At 41.5% G+C, this 14,127-nt stretch overlaps 1 long non-coding RNA gene across 1 annotated transcript; it reads right to left on the bottom strand.

Moving 5' to 3' along the window:
• Positions 1-12,411: 12,411 nt before the first annotated feature.
• LOC311133534 lies at positions 12,412-13,310 on the bottom strand. The gene is made up of 3 exons (XR_014613604.1): positions 13,194-13,310; positions 12,755-12,924; positions 12,412-12,598 (listed from the first exon to the last, which is right to left on the bottom strand). It is a non-coding gene; the product is annotated as an uncharacterized lncRNA (long non-coding RNA).
• Positions 13,311-14,127: the final 817 nt, after the last annotated feature.

The raw sequence follows: 14,127 nt of genomic DNA, 5'->3' as shown, positions 1-14,127 counted from the left end.
GCATCACTGACGAAACAAGACATCACAATATGATAGGGGAGAATGCATTACGTTTTTTGCGCAACTGGATGGAGTCAGGAATACAGCGTAGCTCCGTGGAATAATTTAGATCACGTAGACAATTCCAATTTGAACATCCATTTACGCACAACCATTTAGGGACAGTTTCCCGGACACAGATTAAGCCTAGTCCTGGACTAAATAGCCCCTTTATGCTCATTGAGCATGATTTTTAGTGTAGGACGTTTAATCTGTGTCTGGGAAACCTGTCCTTACATTTTGGAATGTATACTGTATTAGGTTAGGGCTCGTTTGTGAAAGACAAGGGAACACATTCTACCATCCATTTCTCATCTGATTTACTGTACTAATCTAACTTTTAGTTAGATTAATATTAGTTAGATTAATTTTTAGTTAGATTACTTTAAATTAGATTACTTTTAGTTATATTACTTTAACTTAATTACTTTTAGTTAGATTACTTTAAATTCGGTTACTTTAAATTAGATTACTTTTAGTTAGATTAAAACAGATATATTGTGAAAACTGAAAAGTGAGTCTCTAACCAGGTTTCCATGCAACCTTTTTATGCCAGTAAAGTACATGTTGGATATAACATGCCACTACAGGCCTGATGGAAACAGCACATTTTGTCGGTAAACTTTCCCAAATGTCGCCAAAACAAAACACGCTAGACAAGGTGGCATCTTTTGTGTCTGTAAAATTAATTAGGCGAGAAATGTGAGAAATGCCGGTGGAAACACTTTTATGCGCAAAAATTATTATTGTTATTAACCATCAAATATCGAAGTAAAGTTGGAGTCACGCGATGATGTTGTGTGGTCCTCCCACTACGACTGGGAAAGCATGCCGTTTATTAGGCTACAGATGAAACTTCACAGGGTGGAGAAAGTGCACGGTGATGTTCCTTTCCAAAAAATATCGACGGTCATAAAATAACTTTTGCAGTTAAATTACTAAATAAAAAAAACAAGTTAAATGGGTTTTCATGACATTTTCCAACTCTACTGATGGTTTTGTCATAAATGTTGCATTATATAGCGAATATGCCCACTCTGATCTTGTGGCGTGAGCTCCAGCCAACAGCTAGCAGAGACAGTGCGGGTGGGCTATTCTACATGATGAGATTATTAAGGATAATAAGAGGGAAATTATTTTTATTTGTCAAACGGCCTACCCGCACTGTATCTGCTAGCTGTCATGTCATCACGCACAGCCTTTAATCCGCAAACATCTCTGGGGTGAAAATGTGCATATTGTTTTTATGTGGATTCTAGAATATTCGCATTAAAATCTGTCACCAGTTGGATGGAGACCTAGCTAGTGATTCATTTGAACATTAATCTGAATAGTTTACCTGTATACTGTAGCGATCCTCGCTATATGAGCCACATTACAATTCCCATCAAATGGGTTAAGCCTATTGGCACGATGCGTAGGGCGTTTGCCTTTCACACCCGGGCTCACATCCAGGTCCCTCCGTTCACTACACTGGTGTCAGAAGTGTGATGGCCCAGATGTGTGAAGGGGTTGCGGTTAGTGCCTTCCCATTCAGAGGGGGCAGTGTAGCGATCCTGGCTATATGAGTCATGTTACAATTCCCATCAAGGTTGTTGATTAGGATCCAGGCAGGCAACCATCCAGATTGACCTTATGTTTTCATTATTACAAGATATCTCCCATCATTTTATTTTTGCTACAAAATTGACAATGTATGTGGTGTCCCCTGTAGCTCAGTTGGTAGAGCATGGTGCTTGCAACGCCAGGGTTGTGGGTTCGTTTCCCACTAGGGGGCCAGTATGAAAATGTATGCACTCACTAACTGTAAATCGCTCTGGATAAGAGCGTCTGCTAAATGACTAAAATGTAAAGGGGTAAGGGATACAGTGCCTTAAGACATAGCCGAAGGAAGTAGTTTGGGGGTGCTGCGATTCTTTTGCAGCGCTGAAGACATCTATATCAGTCAGCTAATACAGGATTAGTAAAGGCCTAGTGCACTACTTTTCTGAAAAAATTTAAACTATATAAATGTGTTTGAGTGTTTACCAGCATTTGTAACTTGACTCTGATAATTATCTGTCTACTCAGTCCTTTTCCATTTTAGCAGACGCTCTTATCCAGAGCAACTTACAGTAGTGAGTGCATACATGTTCATACTTTGTCGTACTGGTCCCCTGTGGGAATCAAACCCACAACCCAAGCATTGCAAGCGCCATGCTCTACCAACTGAGCCACATCATCATAAACCACTTGATGTCTCAATGTACTCGATTACTGTATTGTGCATTGTTTTTCTTCATGGTTATAGAAAGTCTACAGGTACAAACCTAGATGACCAGCCTATGTACAATATAGTAATGTACATTTACATTAAGTGGTTTGTAAGGATGGTCAATTAATACTGCACAAAAGGTGGTTGTTTTCCATGTTATTTGATCAAGAAAAATATTTAATTTGATGTGGATGTTTTTTGTGCCTTTGCCCATAACTATGCACATTTTGATGTAAATGTTTGAGGACAGGGTTTTGTTCTTTCTGGATTCCATTAGAATGACAATCGCAGAGAAAGGGACAGGGCAACAACTCTTACAGAAAGGGACAGGGCACCAACTCTTACAGAAAGGGACAGGACAACAACTCTTACAGAAAGGGACAGGGCAACAACTCTTACAGAAAGGGACAGGGCAACAACTCTTACAGAAAGGGACAGGGCAACAACTAACAACTCTTACAGAAAGGGACAGGGCAACAACTCTTACAGAAAGGGACAGGGCAACAACTCTTACAGAAAGGGACAGGGCAACAACTCTTACAGAAAGGGACAGGGCAACAACTCTTACAGAAAGGGACAGGGCAACAACTCTTACAGAAAGGGACAGGGCAACAACTCTTACAGAAAGGGACAGGGCACCAACTCTTACAGAAAGGGACAGGGCAACAACTCTTACAGAAAGGGACAGGGCAACAACTCTTACAGAAAGGGACAGGGCAACAACTAACAACTCTTACAGAAAGGGACAGGACAACAACTCTTACAGAAAGGGACAGGGCAACAACTCTTACAGAAAGGGACAGGGCAACAACTCTTACAGAAAGGGACAGGGCAACAACTCTTACAGAAAGGGACAGGGCAACAACTCTTACAGAAAGGGACAGGACAACAACTCTTACAGAAAGGGACAGGACAATAACTCTTACAGAAAGGGACAGGACAACAACTCTTACAGAAAGGGACAGGACAACAACTCTTACAGAAAGGGACAGGACAACAACTCTTACAGAAAGGGACAGGACAACAACTCTTACAGAAAGGGACAGGACAACAACTCTTACAGAAAGGGACAGGACAACAACTCTTACAGAAAGGGACAGGGCAACAACTCGTACAATTCCAACTATTGAATCCTGCAACTACCTTTTTTCCCAAAGCAGAGATGCTGAAAATATGTTTTTGCCTGTACTACAGGCGTCTATATCGGTCCACTAACACTAGTAAAGGCCCAGTGCACTACTTCTGTGATTTTTTATTTATTTAATGTATTGTTTTTTTAAAATGAATCTTTATTGTTTTATTCTGATTTTTTTCAGAATTACAGCCTGAATTCAAAATGCAGGTCAGAGTGTTATCGTCGATCCGAAGGGAGAAGATGCATGTTTCTGAGGACTTTTTATTGTCGACAGTAACATAAATGTCTGAATGTTGAGATTGCATCAAAATGTAAGTTGCAGGGGGGGTTTTATGAAGCATTTTACATGCTGTCTAATAAAGGTAATTACCACTAATAACTTACTGTTACTTTGATAAGTTTCAGCCATATGTTTTACTGTATGGCTGTTAGGGTTCTTTAATGTTAGAGTTGCCAATACTGCTTTGCGTATTATTTATCGTATGTAGTATTATTCCGTACTGCCATAAGTGTTATTATTGCATTGGTTGTACAAGTACTTTTGCAGAAGTGGTTTAATTGTTGTATTGATAAACAGTATTTTGCATGCACATGCTACCACAGCGTTTTCCATAGTGTCCTTTATTAAGGTGTTTTATTGCGTTGCCGTGGGTGAGCTTCTAGAATCATCCCAGATGGTTCTTGGAGCTTGGTGGTCCTCTGTAGCTCAGCTGGTAGAGCACGGCGCTTGTAACGCCAAGGTAGTGGGTTCGATCCCCGGGACCACTCATACACAAAAATGTATGCACGCATGACTGTAAGTCGCTTTGGATAAAAGCGTCTGCTAAATGGCATATTATTATTGCTCATGCGCAGAGTAATTTACGACCCTGTGGCGCCAGGGCAGATCTGATAAGATCTCAGCCTGGCAGATTCTCACACAAGGCTGGAGAGAGAGGGTGCCATAAATCTTGACCCTTTGTCAATCCAAGTAATTGGTTTCTCTCTCGATCCAAGAGGTGAATGTTTAAGTTTACATTGATACCGTGTTTATAGCCTTTTATAGACATGTAAGTGTAAGGCGATTTATTCATGTACATACAGTATATGTATATTGCATAGTTATAACCCTTAACTAACACTGTTTACATGTGTGCATATCTTTGTCTTATAGAACCACAACAGTAAGATTCCAAGTCATTCGGATTACCAAAATCATTCAAACATCTTCAAATGGAAACAGCTGTGTGTGTGTGTGTGGTGGTGACTATCAAGAGTACAGTGATGGGCCTCATCATCATGTTCTGACTGGACAGCACTATAGAGGACAGAACCAAACCAATCAGTTATAAGAATATAGCGGGTGAGGGCATTCACAGCCGACCGCTCAGACGGGTGAGGGCATACCAGACAACCGTTTTTACGTGGTCCTTCTAGACGGATTTAGTGACCAACAGTTTTTTACATGGTCCGTAATTTCTCCCGATTTAGCGACCAATAGTTTTTACACTTACATAAGTATTCACACCCCTGAGTCAATACTTTGTAGAAGCACCTTTGGCAGCGATTACAGCTGTGAGTCTTTCTGGGTAAGTCTCTAAGAGCTTTGAACACCAGGATTGTGCAACATTTGCCCATCATTCTTTTCAAAATTCTTTACGCTCTATCAAATTGGTTGTTGATCATTGCTAGACAACCATTTTCAGGTCTTGCGATAGATTTTCAAGTAGATTTAAGTCAAAACCGTATCTCGGACACTCAGGAACATTCACTGTCTTCTTGGTAAGCAACTCCAGTGTATATTTGGTCTTGTGTTTTAGGTTATTGTCCTGCTGAAAGGTGAATTCATCTCCCGGTGTCTAGTGGGAAGCAAACTGAACCAGGTTTTCCTCTAGGAATTTGCCTGTGCTTAGCTCCATTCCGTTTCTTTTTTATCCTCAAAAACTCCCCAGTCCTTAACGATTACAAGCATACAGTGAGGAAAAAAAGTATTTGATCCCCTGCTGATTTTGTACGTTTGCCCACTGACAAAGAAATGACCAGTCTATAATTTTAATGGTAGGTTTATTTGAACAGTGAGACAGAATAACAACAAAAAAATCCAGAAAAACGCATGTCAAAAATGTTATAAATTGATTTGCATTTTAATGAGGGAAATAAGTATTTGACCCCCTCTCAATCAGAAAGATTTCTGGCTCCCAGGTGTCTTTTATACAGGTAATGAGCTGAGATTAGGAGCACACTCTTAAAGGGAGTGCTCCTAATCTCAGTTTGTTACCTGTATAAAAGACACCTGTCCACAGAAGCAATCAATCAGATTCCAAACTCTCCACCATGGCCAAGACCAAAGAGCTCTCCAAGGATGTCAGGGACAAGATTGTAGACCTACACAAGGCTGGAATGGGCTACAAGACCATCGCCAAGCAGCTTGGTGAGAAGGTGACAACAGTTGGTGCGATTATTCGCAAATGGAAGAAACACAAAAGACCTGTCAATCTCCCTCTGCCTGGGGCTCCATGCAAGATCTCACCTCATGGAGTTGCAATGATCATGAGAACGGTGAGGAATCAGCCCAGAACTACACAGGAGGATCTTGTCAATGATCTCAAGGCAGCTGGGACCATAGTCACCAAGAAAACAATTGGTAACACACTACGCCGTGAAGGACTGAAATCCTGCAGTGCCCGCAAGAAAGCACATATACAGTGGGGGAAAGCCTACCATCAGTAACACACTACGCCGCCAGGGACTCAAATCCTGCAGTGCCAGACGTGTCCCCCTGCTTAAGCCAGTGCATGTCCAGGCCCGTCTGAAGTTTGCTAGAGTGCATTTGGATGATCCAGAAGAGGATTGGGAGAATGTCATATGGTCAGATGAAACCAAAATAGAACTTTTTGGTAAAAACTCAACTCGTCGTGTTTGGAGGACAAAGAATGCTGTGTTGCATCCAAAGAACACCATACCTACTGTGAAGCATGGGGGTGGAAACATCATGCTTTGGGGCTGTTTTTCTGCAAAGGGACCAGGACGACTGATCCGTGTAAAGGAAAGAATGAATGGGGCCATGTATCGTGAGATTTTGAGTGAAAACCTCCTTCCATCAGCAAGGGCATTGAAGATGAAACGTGGCTGGGTCTTTCAGCATGACAATGATCCCAAACACACCGCCCGGGCAACGAAGGAGTGGCTTCGTAAGAAGCATTTCAAGGTCCTGGAGTGGCCTAGCCAGTCTCCAGATCTCAACCCCATAGAAAATCTTTGGAGGGAGTTGAAAGTCCGTGTTGCCCAGCGACAGCCCCAAAACATCACTGCTCTAGAGGAGATCTGCATGGAGGAATGGGCCAAAATACCAGCAACAGTGTGTGAAAACCTTGCGAAGACTTACAGAAAACGTTGGACCTGTGTCATTGCCAACAAAGGGTATATAACAAAGTATTGAGAAACTTTTGTTATTGACCAAATACTTATTTTCCACCATAATTTGCAAATAAATTCATTAAAAATCCTACAATGTGATTTTCTGGATTTTTTTTCTCATTTTGTCTGTCATAGTTGACGTGTACCTATGATGAAAATTACAGGCCTCTCTCATCTTTTTAAGTGGGAGAACTTGCACAATTGGTGGCTGACTAAATACTTTTTTTCCCCACTGTACATGCCCGTCTGAAGTTTGCCAATGAACATCTGAATGATTCAGAGGAGAACTGGGTGAAAGTGTTGTGGTCAGATGAGACCAAAATGGAGCTCTTTGGCATCAACACAACTCGCCGTGTTTGGAGGAGGAGGAATGCTGCCTATGACCCCAAGAACACCATCACCACCGTCAAACATGGAGGTGGAAACATTATGCTTTGGGGGTGTTTTTTTTGCTAAGGGGACAGGACAACTTCACCGCAACAAAGGGACGATGGACGGGGCCATGTACCGTCAAATCTTGGGTGAGAACCTCCTTCCCTCAGCCAGGGCATTGAAAATGGGTCGTGGATGGGTATTCCAGCATGACAATGACCCAAAACACACGGCCAAGGCAACAAAGGAGTGGCTCAAGAAGAAGCACATTAAGGTCCTGGAGTGGCCTAGCCAGTCTCCAGACCTTAATCCCATAGAAAATATGTGGAGGGAGCTGAAGGTTTTCGAGTTGCCAAACATCAGCCTCGAAACCTTAATGACTTGGAGAAGATCTGCAAAGAGGAGTGGGACAAAATCCCTCCTGAGATGTGTGCAAACCTGGTGGCCAACTACAAGAAACGTCTGACCTCTGTGATTGCCAACGGGGGTTTTGCCACCAAGTACTAAGTCATGTTTTGCAAAGGGGTCAAATACTTTTTTCCCTCATTAAAATGCAAATCAATTTATAACATTTTTGACATGCGTTTTTCTGGATTTTGTTGTTTTTATTCTGTCTCTCACTGTTCAAATAAACCTACCATTAAAATTATAGACTGATCATTTCTTTGTCAGTGGGAAACGTACAAAATCAGCAGGGGATCAAATACATTTTTCCCCTCACTGTTTATTTTATTTTATTTTTATTTCACCTTTATTTAACCAGGTAAACCAGTTGAGAACAAGTTCTCATTTACAACTGCGACCTGGCCAAGATAAAGCAATGCAGTGCGATAAAAACAACAACACAGAGTTACATATGGGGTAAAACAAAACAAAGTCAAAAATACAACAGAAATAAATATATATACAGTGTGTGCAAATGTAGCAAGTTATGGAGGTAAGGCAATAAATAGGCTATAGTGCAAAATAATTACAATTAGTATTAACACTGGAATGATAGATGTGCAAGAGATGATGTGCAAATAGAGATACTGGGGTACAAATTAGCAAAATAAATAACAATATAGGGATGAGGTAGTTGGGCGGGCAAATTTCAGATGGGCTGTGTACAGGTGCAGTGATCGGTAAGGTGCTCTGACAACTGATGCTTAAAGTTAGTGAGGGAGATAAGTGTCTCCAGCTTCAGAGATTTTTGCAATTTGTTCCAGTCATTGGCAGCAGAGAACTGGAAGGAATGGCGGCCAAAGGAGGTGTTGGCTTTGGGGATGACCATTGAGATATACCTGCTGGAGCGCAGACTACGGGTGGGTGTTGCTATGGTGACCAATGAGCTAAGATAAGGCGGGGATTTGCCTAGCAGTGATTTATAGATGGCCTGGAGCCAGTGGGTTTGGCGACGAATATGTAGTGAGGACCAGCCAACAAGAGCGTACAGGTCACAGTGGTGGGTAGTATATGGGGCTTTGGAGACAAAACGGATGGCACTGTGATAGACTACATCCAATTTGCTGAGTAGAGTGTTGGAGGCTATTCTGTAAATGACATCGCCGATGTCAAGGATCGGTAGGATAGTCAGTTTTACGAGGGCATGTTTGGCAGCATGAGTGAAGGAGGCTTTGTTGCAAAATAGGAAACCGATTCTAGATTTAACTTTGGATTGGAGATTCTTAATGTGAGTCTGGAAGGAGAGTTTACAGTCTAACCAGACACCTAGATATTTGTACCCATAACATGATGCAAACACTATGCTTGAAAATATGGAGAGTGGTAATCAGTAATGTGTTGTATTGGATTTCTGTACCAAACATAACGCTTTGTATTTAGGACAAAAAGTGAATTGCTTTGCCAATTTTTTTTGCAGTATTATTTTAGTGCCTTTTTGCAAACAGGATGCATGTTTTGGAATACTTTTTTATTCTGTACATGCTTCCTTTTCACTCTGTAAATTAGTTTTCTCTTATCATGTAACTGATTTAAAGTCACCATTGGCCTCATGGTGAAATCCCTGAGCGGTTTTCTTCCTCTGCGGCAACTGAGTTAGGAAGGATGCCTGTCTTTGTAGTGACTGGGTGTATTGATACACCATCCAAAGTGTAATTAATAACTTCACCATGCTCAAAGGGATATTCAATGTCTGTTTGTTTTTTTACCCATCTACCAATAGGTGCCTGCTTTGTGAGGCATTTGAAAACATCCCTGGTCTTTGTGGTTGAATTAATCTGTGTGTGAAATTCACTGCTCGACTGAGGGACATTACAGATAATTGTATGTCTGGGGTACAGAGATGAGGTAGTCATTTGAAAATCATGTTAAACACTATATGAGTCCATGCAATTTATGTGACTTGTTAAGCAATTTTTTACTCCTAAACTTATTTAGGCTTGCAATAACAAAGGGGTTGAATACGTATTGACTCAAGTCATTTCAGCGTTTAATTTTTAATTAATTAGTACCAATAATAAAAAAAGATAATTCCACTTTGACGTTATGGACTATTGTTTGTAAGTAAGTCAGTGATAAAAAAAAATCTAAATTTAATCTATGTTTAATTCAGGCTGTAACACAACAAAATGTGGGAAAAGTAAAGGGGTGTGACTACTTTCTGAAGGCACTGTATAAGGCTGAATGAGAAATTGAAAGATTAAAAAGGTACAGTTGTATATATTTTTTGAAACTTCATATTGATATAACAGATAGTGAGGTTCTTATTTGGGTTTTTTACAGAAATGTTGGTTAAAAAAATGCACAAAAAAAAAAGATTACATAGGTCCCCAAATGTTTATTGTTGCGTTTAGGCCTTGACAAATTACATTTGATAGCTGAGTAGTTGAATAAACAGTCATTCAAATGTGCTTCTGTTCTTTCATGAATCAAGGTAGAGACACCCATTGCATTTGATTAAACAAATATTATTCTGTCTACACAATTTGAAATGTAACAATAATCTTGGATGAACTGCACGCACAGCACCCAAACCAATCCAACCCACACACACACACACACACTTATCGCTGCCTTTAGTTTCTGACGAATCTGAGGCGCAGGTCCTTTGGAGTTCTTATTCTGGTCAGCTTCAATTGCGAGTAATTTGTCTCCGTCTCCTCCTGAAGATAAAACAGACTGAGTCCCACTGTTCCAGTGACAGAGACACATTAGCTCTCAAAAACCCAAGGCGGCAATCTGCCTTCTCCCTAGGGTTTTCAGCGGTTAGCATCGCCCATGGCTGGCTCCATGTGAACTACAATCCTGACGCTGTGTTTTAACATTTAGAAAACGTCAATAATCATCGCCTGCGATACGGTTTTCGAAACATATGGACCTTCTCTTTCATATCAGCTCTTTCAAATAAAAAAAGATACACTTACTGTAGCAGATTTGCACAGATCCATACGCTACGTATGCCTCCAGTTGACAAACTACACTTCCGCTACACTTCTTCCTCAATTATGCTTACACACAGGTGTTCAGAGCATGCTAGATAGCTAATTAGCACAGGTGGTGGCCGGTCTTCTGTCTTCCGTAAACAGGCCCTGTAACGTGGAGATAAGGCAGTGTGGGAACCCTAACCCTATTTAAGGTGTTTAGTAATTTAACCTTTTGCTTTTAGGAAAATTATTCCTCGCTGATATGAAAGATACTTTCTTATGTTTCCAAAACCGTACCGCAAGCGTTGCGTGTTAACGTTCACGCCGAACGTCGGGTCTCTTAACAGAAGTCCCCCACGGTAAGAAGACACCTTCATCAATAGGCGCTAAAGGTAGTTAGCATATATGAATGGGCTAGAGACATGTGGAACAGTAGCAGTAATGGTCAGTTTGCTTGCTCAAGCCAAGTTCAAAAGCAGACTACAATAGGACTATTCCCACCCACCAGCCGACTCTCTCTCTGTCTGGTTTCACAGCGCCTCAGAACGGGACTTGACTTGGAGTCTATGGGCGGATTAGATTAATCTGGCCCGGGGTACATCGGGCGAAAGCGGGGAGGGAGGAGCGGCCTTTTCAAATCGAACAGTAATCTGAGCCGCTCGGCCATGTTGTCAACAAGGCAGCACGGTGCATCGTCCAGAAAACACATGTTTGAAATTTCAAACTAGTTTTCATTGGGAAGGCAGTTATAGCTTATTTTTTATTTATTTTTATAAAAAGCAATTCCTTTTGCATGTGAAAACACAGAACCCTACTCATTCGTGCTTAATTACATTACTTTTGTTTTGAGCCGACTTCGCCGTGGGCAGCCCAGTTCCAAATCGAATGCAATCAACTTTCAGCCGGTGCAAAAACACGCCAGGTGCCCGGGAGAGATTAATCGAATCCTCTCTATGGCAGGATGATCTCTCAGTCCATCACCATCTAGGATCTACCATCATCTACCCATAGAACCTCCCCCTACAACATATGTGGACTTCAAAGCACGAGCAGCGCATGCGATTCAAACAAGGAAGTGAGTTCGGAAAATCTCAAAGTACTCATCCTAGAAATAGTTTTCACATATAAGACGTTATATGAGCGAACTCAATTGGGCACCCCAAAAATAATACGGTATTTATTTTCTTCAGTTTTCGCAATTTTTCAAAGTCCCATCAAATACAGTTGTAGCAGGCTTTCTCCCTCTCCGGCATCGATTTTAACCACACCCCTTTCTAGCCTCTTTTAGAATCAGAGAATTAAATACTTACACTCGTCTCTAACAAATAGGCTCAGCATTCCCCAACAGTCCCATTACAAGTCAGAATGTTGAACAAACTTCATTTCAACTTACTTTACCTGTTTTCCGCCTATTTTGTCCCTATGTCGGAGGTAATCTGGTACAAAATATCCACAGGGAAGCGTTATTAACCCGACCTTCAGTACACTGGTCTGTATATCGGTTTGTATTTCCGGTTTTCTATTTTCAATACTGACACAATTCGCACGTGACAAACACTTGCACAATATGGCCGAGCCTAACCGAACCACAGACTGAATATTTTCCCATGCAATCAGCTGGCATCACAAACACTTACAGCTGATTGCGAGGAAACGTCCTTCGGTCGACTACATTAGGTTACATTCGGCTATTGTTTACATATTGTGCATCACGTGCAATGCGTCAGGAGATTGAAATTACAAGCGACAGAACCTCCCGGAGGTACAAAAAGTAGGGTAAACAACACTTTCCTGTGGATACCCTATCTCCACCTCCTACCATCAAAAGGACCAACAGCACAGACAGTTGGTAAAGTGTGAATATCATTTTATTCAACATTCTGGCTTGTAGAGACTCTTGCGTCTTTTTAGTCAGTCTTCTTTCAGACTGAATAGCCATGGGGTAACCATGGTAACAGTCTGCTGTTTAGGCAAACCCCTTTCAAGTCCCACTTTGTGGCACGGTGTTACCAGGCTCCATGCACCAGCAATTCGAGCCTGGGGACGAGGTTACAATAGGACAAAAGGGAAAAATACAAATGGATCAGGCTTGAATTTGCCATAAATAAACTTACATTAAACAATTACAATATTATTATTATTATATATTTATTACAAAATGTTAACTGCCAACAGAAGGACTGTCTACCATACCTGTTCATACCCCTTGGAGGTGGGTATTATAACTGCAAAGATACATAGGAGTTGGACAATAGCTCCCAGAAAGAGTCCTTAGTACAGGAGGCTCTTGGGCAAGGTGGGTTCAGGTACCTCTGGAGGCGAAAGGTCTAGTTCTGCAGACATAGTAGCCTACTTTCAGTTCCCTGTGTGCAAGAACATGACATTTGTGTAAACAAGGATTAGCCTGCTATGCTTTCGTGATTTTACATTGTTTGGCTACAAAACTCTAAACTATATTTGCAAAATCATCAAAGACCACACTGTAATACTTTTTCCTACGTTGCTGTTTACAACAGCTGCAATGTAACAGTGGCTACAACAATGTTGCCACGCATCTGTCAGCCTCGATAAAACACCAAGAACAATTTGCTGTTCGGCGAATCTAACCATATAATTTCAAAGAAAAGCTTACCACGGCACTTAGTCAATTCGTCCTTCGTTCTTTTTATAGCACCAAACACGATATTGAGTGTTCATGAGTTCTATGTAATTTGTATCAGGACAAAAATTATTATACAGCACTAACATTAGCATCGGAAGTGAAGTCATTGTGAGCCGAATCCTACTTCCTTTCTTAATGTGAACGCCTGACAAAGGGGTTTCCACTAGTTACCACAACCACAAAGTCAGAATTGGCTGTATCGTAAATATTTTTAGAAGAGAAATGGTAGAAATAGGCGGGGTTTATGACTTTGTGGCAGTAGTAACTAGTGACGACCCCTGGGAAACGTCGCCCTCTACTGTTTATTACTTTTTTACATTTACATTTTAGTAATTTAGCAGACGCTCTTATCCAGAGAGATTTACAATTAGTGCATTAATCTTAACATAGCTAGGTGAGACCTCAACACATCACAATCATATCAAGTACATTTTCCCTCAACAAAGTATTTATCAGCAAAGTCAGTGCTAGTGGAAAAAGACAAGTGCTTTGTTTTCATTCTTAAAAATAAAATAAAAACATTTGGGGGGGTCGTCAGGGGCGCGGTGAGAGTTATCTGAAGATGGGCTTTATGAGAAAGCTTATTCCACAATTGGCGTACCAGGAAAGAGAAGAGCTTTGATTCGGCTGAGCAGGAGCTGCCCTCCCACCCCAAGAAACCAGAGGTGGCGAAACGGAGTGCTCGGGCTGGGATGTAGGGTTTGAGCATTGTCTGAAGGTAAGGAGGGGCCGTTCCCCGTTCTGCACCGTAGGCAAGCACCAGGGACTTGAAGATGATGCGAGTTTCGACGCGAAGCCAGTGGAGTGTGCAGAGGAGCAGGGTAACGTGGGGAAATTGAGGAAGGTTGAACACCAGGCGGGCTGCGGGATTCTGGATAAATTGCAGGGGTTTGATGGCACAAAC

Source organism: Coregonus lavaretus, assembly GCF_964263955.1.
Source record: "Coregonus lavaretus genome assembly, chromosome: 8".
NCBI lineage: Eukaryota > Metazoa > Chordata > Actinopteri > Salmoniformes > Salmonidae > Coregonus > Coregonus lavaretus.
Note: the sequence above shows the minus strand (reverse complement) of the source record. Positions and strands in the feature narration are given on the sequence as shown.